Source organism: Tenebrio molitor, unplaced genomic scaffold, assembly GCF_963966145.1.
Source record: "Tenebrio molitor unplaced genomic scaffold, icTenMoli1.1 SCAFFOLD_630, whole genome shotgun sequence".
Taxonomy (NCBI): Eukaryota; Metazoa; Arthropoda; class Insecta; order Coleoptera; family Tenebrionidae; genus Tenebrio; species Tenebrio molitor.
This window is the reverse complement of record NW_027184191.1, coordinates 1,253-8,744: the sequence shown is the minus strand read 5'-3', so window position 1 is coordinate 8,744 and position 7,492 is coordinate 1,253. Positions and strand designations below refer to the sequence as shown.

The window sequence follows — 7,492 nt, the reverse complement described above, 5'->3', positions numbered from 1 at the left end:
TCAAACTAGAGTTCTCTTTACAAAATTTTGTAAACATCACCCCAAATCTGCTGTTGAAAGATTTAATTTACCACGCGAAAATGGTGGTAGGGGTTTTTCAAATCTAGAAATTCTACAACACAATCAAATTGCTTCACTAAAAAATTATTTTCTCAATAGAGCTCGTGATATGACACTATAGCAAATATAAAACAAAAGTCTTTACATGGGAGATATTTTAAAGAGCTGAGGGTTTTATATTTGCAATACAAGATCTTGCACCGTTTTGGCTCACAGCGAATATAAAAAACGTCATGATATATTCGCAAAAATTATACACATGAATTTAGCAGTTAAATTCAATTTATTAAAGGATACACAACCACATTACATTTATAAACCAGAAAGTTGTTTAGAAAATGACAATTACAAATTATATTTTGATCGCACAGTTTTAACTGACATTCACATTCAGCATAACAGACCAGACATTATTATTTTAAATAAACAACAAAAGCAAGCATATCTTTTAGATATAGCTGTTCCAAATTCACACAATATAACACAGACATATAATACAAAAATTAATAAATATATTATTATAATTTCAGCAACAGGAATAGTACCGCAATCTCTTTTTAAAAATTTAAAAATTTTGGACTTAGAGAACACATAAAACACAAAAAAGTCAAAATGTGGAGGCGAGACGCCGGTAATTATGTTGATAAGCACTGCACTACTGCCGCCGGGTGGAGGTGGGATACGAAAAGAAGATGGGAAAAACCGAATTTTATTATCGTATTTAATTGACGTCACAGTTACTTTGGCGAAACAGGAGCTCGCTTTTCGAAGGCATGATGAAAAAGACAGACGAATCAATTTGATATATAAAACCTAACAGGAACGGCTGGTCCATGAGGTCATTTGGGTAATGACCCCCTAAAAAATAAAGGTTTTACCCAACACCAGCCGCGACTGCAATGTACACAAGATTTTTTCTACAATCGCAACTATGACTGCTACATATTATGTTATTTCAACCAAATCAGAAGTACAATAATTTTGAAAAGTAAGTGCAATGTATACTTCTAAATCTATCTAAATTTATTAATATGTAATTTTTTTCAAAACTATCGATCTTTCTTTGAAACATTTTCAATTCACAATTCACTGTTGGAAGCGCTGTACTTTTTAGTATAAATACGTATACGAAAAATTAAAATAATAGTTGAATTAACACATCGTTAAATGTTACGAGGAACATAGTTTTTTGGATTACACAGCAAAATCTTGGAATTTCAGTCCGATATTACTCCATTGAGTCTTTGGACTCACAAATAAATACCTCGAAAAGCCGACAAACATCTGTCTAGAACTTTTCTAGTAACCAGAGGGTATCGTAAACGACCCGTGTTTAGACCTCTTTCGTGAAAGTGACCGACCGCCGGCGCCACTCGATTTCGTCATAAATCTCAGCCGTACCCCCCACGATAATTGACAAGTCTGTCATACAGCCCTACCATTTAAAACCTTTATTCTCTTCGTTTTAAAAATAGTTTCGCATGGTTTTTCTCTCTTCTCGTTTTACAATGGTCCAGTGACTAATAAATGAGTGTTGTGTTATGAGTTTGTTCGAGCTCAAAAAAACGTGGTTCGAAATTGTTTAACGTTTAACGAATGGTAAGTTATTCTAGTTTTTATGTTGGTCTTAACGTGTTAGGGGCTAAGAATACAACATTGTCTGTCCATTATAACATAGAACTGATATGTTGAATTCAGATCTCTAATTATTTAAAAACCAAAAAAATAAAGCAGCAGTCAAAGTGGCATGTACGCGTAACCTAATATATATTTTTTTTACATTAAAAGATCGCCGTCTTCCTCGTCGCACTTACGACATTTGCATATGTTATCTTTGTTAAACTCACGGAAGGAATATAATGAACCGGTCACCCGTCCAAGTGCTGACCGCTGCCCGCGTGGCTTACCTTCGGTGATCGAACGACAACCTTTACCGTTTGACGAGTTTTTATTCTGCAATTGTTTACAATTAATCGACAAAAAAATTGTTTTCTTAATTATCTAGTACTTAAAGCTATGAATCTACATTATACGGGTCTGTGCATGTTTCCGAATACCTGCACGAAAAACAAATCGGTTCGGTGGTTGCTATGGATTTCAAAAAAAAACAAAAAGTGTTGGGGGGCAACGGCACGCGGTGTTCCCAAGCGGTCACCCATCCAAGTACTGACCGCGCCCGACGTTGCTTAACTTCGGTGATCGGACGAGAACCGGTGCTTTTCAACGTGGTATGGCCGTTGCCGTGGTGTTTAGGTGTGATCGTTGGTGTAAAATATATTGCTTTTAACATTCCGATGCACGAATATGAACATCAAAACGCGATGCGTTTCGTTTCCGTATGCACTTACCCTCTGACGACCGACGTCGGACCGAACTAACGGGAAATCCCACAACAACCACCACGTCACGCTCTAACGACAAGAGAGACTACTAGACGGACTGGCGATCTCCCGCGTCGCACATTTTTCGACCGCCGGCGGCGGTGGAAAATCCAGAATTTCACCCCACCTACCGCGCTGCTTGCTCCGACGACGACGAGATTCCCACATTTGGATCGACCGAAATATGTAAGTAATATCAGGAAGTTCCGATTTTCGAGAGGAGACCTGTGTTTCTATTTACCTATCTATAATAATTATCGTTATAATCATCATATCATTATTATTATTATTAACATTATTATTTATTACCATTATTATTATTATTATTATTATTTATCGTCCCTCGGATTCGGCGATCTTCGAAAATCCAAGTTGGACCGTTAGACATTCGAACGCGGTGTGCGTGGCTGACGAGTTGTTATTTTTGGCGTTTTTTCTTCGATCTTCACCCCGACTTCGGACGACGCAGGTCGGACACGAAATTACGAAGAGAGAAAGACGGAAGAAAGGAAGAAAACCTGAAGATCCGTCGAAGAAAATATCGGAAAACTCGTAGGTGCGGCATCGGTCGGACGATGAAGACCGTCTCCTTTCGGATGATCCTCTCGACGGACTTTCGGCCGTCCCGAAGGGTCCGGACGGCAACGGGACCCGTCGTCGACTCGTCCCGTTTCAACTTCCGCCGAAAACGATCGACCTGAACGTCGGAGAGGCGGTTCGCGGCATCCTGTTGTCGGAATTGCCTCGGTTCGAACACCAGGTCCTTTCTGTGCTTCGACCGTTTCGGAAGCGTTTGGCGACGCGAAGATGTCGTAAAATCGAGAAGGTGGCGCGGTATTCCGGGAAGAGATGGACCAATATTTCGGCGAACGAAATATGGATTCCCGGAATCGACGCGTCTACCCCGCACCGCCGACGTAAACCGTCGGTCCCGAATCGAAACCGTGACGACCCGGATTTAGGGCTGGTGGTTGGAGGGGCGTGTACCTGATTCGAAACCCACCGACGTTCCGAGACGAACTTCGCTATCTCCAGGGAAACTTCGGAAACCGAGTTCGGCCAGCTTGATCACACGGTGGCGATGGTGATCGAGGAAAGAGGACGATGCCATCACGCGGGCAACGATTCCGAGGCCTGCAATTTCTTCGACGGCGGACGCGGTGCGCGTTCAGTCTTCCGTCCGCAGTGGCGACTATTTTATAAAGACTTAGAAAATTTTTTTGTTCAATTCTCGTTCACGAGGTGCTCGAAGTGTACGTGTGTGAGCAAGTGTTTTTTCAATAATTATTATTAACTTTTAACGTTTTAACGTGAAAGATGGCCGACGTCGAAAATCAAACAGCATCATCGGTCACCACCGGTTCCGCTGCCACCCCTCAATCCCACGCGAAGAAAGAGAAAAAAGCGAAAAATCCCAGGGCGAAACCGTCCCATCCTCCGACATCCGAGATGGTAAACAACGCCATCAAGGGACTCAAGGAACGCGGAGGATCGTCTCTTCAGGCCATCAAGAAGTTCGTCGCCGCAAATTACAAAGTCGACGCCGAAAAGGTCGCCCCTTTCATCAAGAAATATCTGAAAGGCGCCGTGGCGTCGGGATCTCTGGTTCAGACGAAAGGTAAGGGCGCGTCGGGTTCGTTCAAGCTCGCCTCGTCCACCTCCGGTGGTGCCAAAGTCGCCTCCGCCTCCGACAAGAGGAAACCCGCTTCGTCCGCCGCATCCAAGACGAAAAAATCATCCGCCAAACGTACCGCCGTCGCGACGACTTCCGACAAGGCTTCCTCGAAGACAGCCAAAAAACAAGCCTCCCCCAAAGCGAAGAAGACTGCTGCCGAAAAGAAGAGCGCCGTCGCTGCCTCCGCCGCCGCAGCGAAAGCCAAGAAATCGGCCGCCTCCTCGGCAGAAAAGAAAACTAGAGCCGCCCCGAAACCCCGATCGCCTTCCAAAGCGAAGAAATCTAACAAGGCTGGTCCGACTAAAAAACCCAAAGCACCCAAACCCAAGACAGCCAAAGCCATTCCTGTCAAGGTGAAAAAGGCCGCTTCGCCGAAGAGGAAAAAGTGAGAAACGTGGATGGATACTCGACTCATGTTCGTTCGGCTGTGCCTCGTTCCGACGTCATCATCGTACTACCGGCAACGGGGCACGCACAAATGGCCCTTTTCAGGGCCACACGATAATCTACGACGAAAAAAAGAAATAAAACTATCCTTACGGCGAAACCAAATAAAATAGATAGCATCAGCTGGCAGGTAGGTGATGACAGGATGCAATAAAATTTTACGAACGACCGCAACCCAACCCGAATCGAGAGGACCGACCGATTATTGACATTTTTATTTTATTCATTTCCGGTTGAAGGGCGATATATTTTTTTTTTTGCCTGTAAAGTTTGAGGTTCTGAAAAGAACCGATTTTTTTGTTATAAAATTCGTGTTTCGTGTTGTTCTTCCGAAACACGATGTGGAAAAATTTAAGCGCGTTCACCCCGAATACGTCTGGCAAGTTGGATGTCCTTTGGCATGATGGTTACACGTTTGGCGTGGATGGCGCACAAATTCGTGTCCTCGAACAGACCGACCAAGTAAGCTTCGCTCGCTTCCTGGAGGGCCATCACGGCGGAGCTTTGGAAGCGCAAATCGGTTTTGAAATCCTGAGCGATCTCCCTCACCAAACGTTGAAAGGGAAGCTTGCGGATGAGCAACTCGGTACTTTTCTGGTAACGACGGATCTCACGCAGAGCCACGGTACCAGGTCTGTAACGGTGGGGCTTCTTGACGCCGCCAGTGGCGGGAGCGCTTTTCCTGGCCGCTTTGGTAGCCAGTTGTTTCCTGGGGGCTTTTCCTCCGGTGGACTTGCGTGCGGTCTGCTTGGTCCTGGCCATTTCGAATGAAACGAATGAAAAACAAAACTGACAATTATTAAAATCGACTCTGACGATCGTTAGACGTGCACGCGTCGAAAGGTAAACGGGTACTAAAAATTCCGCCATATTAAATTGTACTTTTATACGTGAACAAAGTCAACGGCTGACTTCGTCGATTGGTCGATGGTGAACCGTTGAATCTATATAAGGCTCCGTTAGTTGAAATTTTGCGGTAGTTGACTTCCTAGGGACGAGGTGTGCAGGTATTTTGTGTCAGTTGAAATAATCTGAAAAGATGACCGGTCGCGGTAAAGGAGGCAAAGGATTGGGAAAAGGAGGAGCGAAGCGTCATCGCAAAGTCCTGCGTGACAACATCCAGGGCATCACGAAACCCGCTATCAGAAGATTGGCTCGTCGTGGCGGCGTGAAACGTATTTCCGGTTTGATCTACGAAGAAACTCGCGGAGTCCTGAAAGTGTTCTTGGAAAATGTCATCCGAGATGCCGTCACCTACACGGAACACGCCAAACGTAAAACCGTGACAGCGATGGACGTCGTCTACGCTTTGAAACGTCAAGGACGCACCCTCTACGGTTTCGGAGGTTAATTTCCTGGCGCTCTTCACCGTTCGAGAAAACCAGAATAAAATACGAAATACAAAATCGGTTCTTTTCAGAACCACAAAATAAAAATAAGAGGAAAAAAAAGAAACATGATGTTCTTTCGAGAAACAACGGACAATTATTACTAACTGACTACCTGATAAATGTACCAAGATCGTAAACACCCCTTGCTTTCCTTTTGGCATTGCAGTCGTAAATGATAATAATACAAAAAGAAAAGATGCATCGGTCATTTTACGAAAAAAAAAAGCTATAGTGGCCCTGAGAAGGGCCGATATTTTGAGTTTTCGCCACGGAGATGGATCGATCGTTCGTTTAAGGTTTCTTCTCGGTTTTTTTGGGTAAAAGTACGGCCTGAATGTTGGGTAAGACACCGCCTTGGGCGATCGTAACTCCGGACAGGAGTTTGTTCAATTCCTCGTCGTTTCTGATGGCCAGCTGCAGATGACGCGGTATAATACGTGTCTTCTTGTTGTCACGGGCAGCGTTTCCTGCCAATTCTAGAACTTCGGCGGCTAAGTACTCCATGACGGCGGCCAAATAGACGGGAGCTCCTGCACCGACGCGTTCCGCGTAATTTCCTTTTCTGAGAAGACGATGTATCCTACCCACCGGAAACTGGAGACCGGCACGGCTCGAACGGGATTTCGCTTTTCCCTTCACTTTACCTCCTTTACCGCGACCTGACATTTTAAGTTCGTTCGTTAGACACCACGAGAAGTAATAAAACTGACGGACGGGACTCGTCGATTGTAAAAGCTGGTAGCTGTGCTTCGAATTTATAGCCTCCGTGATAGGAGAATAGGACGTGACGATTGGTGGGAGCCCGTTTTCAGGTGGGGTTCTGGTGAACACACTACCTATCAGAAAGGTGGTGGTGCAAAGTTAACGCACGCACACGAGTCAGAGCAGTTCGCGAGTTTGTTGAATCGAATTGAATTGAAAAATGCCGCCGAAGACAAGTGGTAAGGCAGCCAAGAAGGCCGGGAAAGCTCAGAAGAACATTTCCAAGAGCGACAAAAAAAGAAGCGCAGGAGGAAGGAGAGCTATGCCATCTACATCTACAAGGTGTTGAAACAAGTCCATCCCGACACCGGTATCTCTAGTAAGGCTATGAGCATAATGAACAGTTTCGTGAACGACATCTTCGAACGTATCGCCGCTGAAGCTTCCCGTCTGGCACACTACAACAAACGTTCGACGATCACCAGCAGAGAAATTCAAACTGCCGTGCGTCTGTTGTTGCCCGGTGAGTTGGCCAAGCACGCCGTCTCCGAAGGTACCAAAGCCGTCACCAAGTACACCAGTTCGAAATAGATGTTTTTCGTTTTCGACACATTTATAAACGGTTCTTTTCAGAACCACAAAAACTCTCGAACAAAAAAGAAAAAGACGTGAAACAGCGATTTTTAATTAACTTTTATTATGTCATTATTATTATTATTAGGTTTCATGCATTATCGGTATTTTGCACCCATGCCTATCCAACTTGTAGTTATGTGGTTATTGTATTCGAAATAATTTAGTTGATTGAGGTTATGTTATGAATAAATTTCTATTTT

General features: G+C 44.3%; 1 non-coding gene across 1 annotated transcript; it reads right to left on the bottom strand.

Annotated features, from left to right (window-relative positions):
- Nucleotides 1–2,182: 2,182 nt before the first annotated feature.
- Nucleotides 2,183–2,302, bottom strand: LOC138140949 (5S ribosomal RNA). Its single transcript, XR_011162856.1, has one exon. It is a non-coding gene; the product is annotated as a 5S ribosomal RNA (ribosomal RNA).
- Between the last annotated feature and the right edge of the window lie 5,190 nt (nucleotides 2,303–7,492).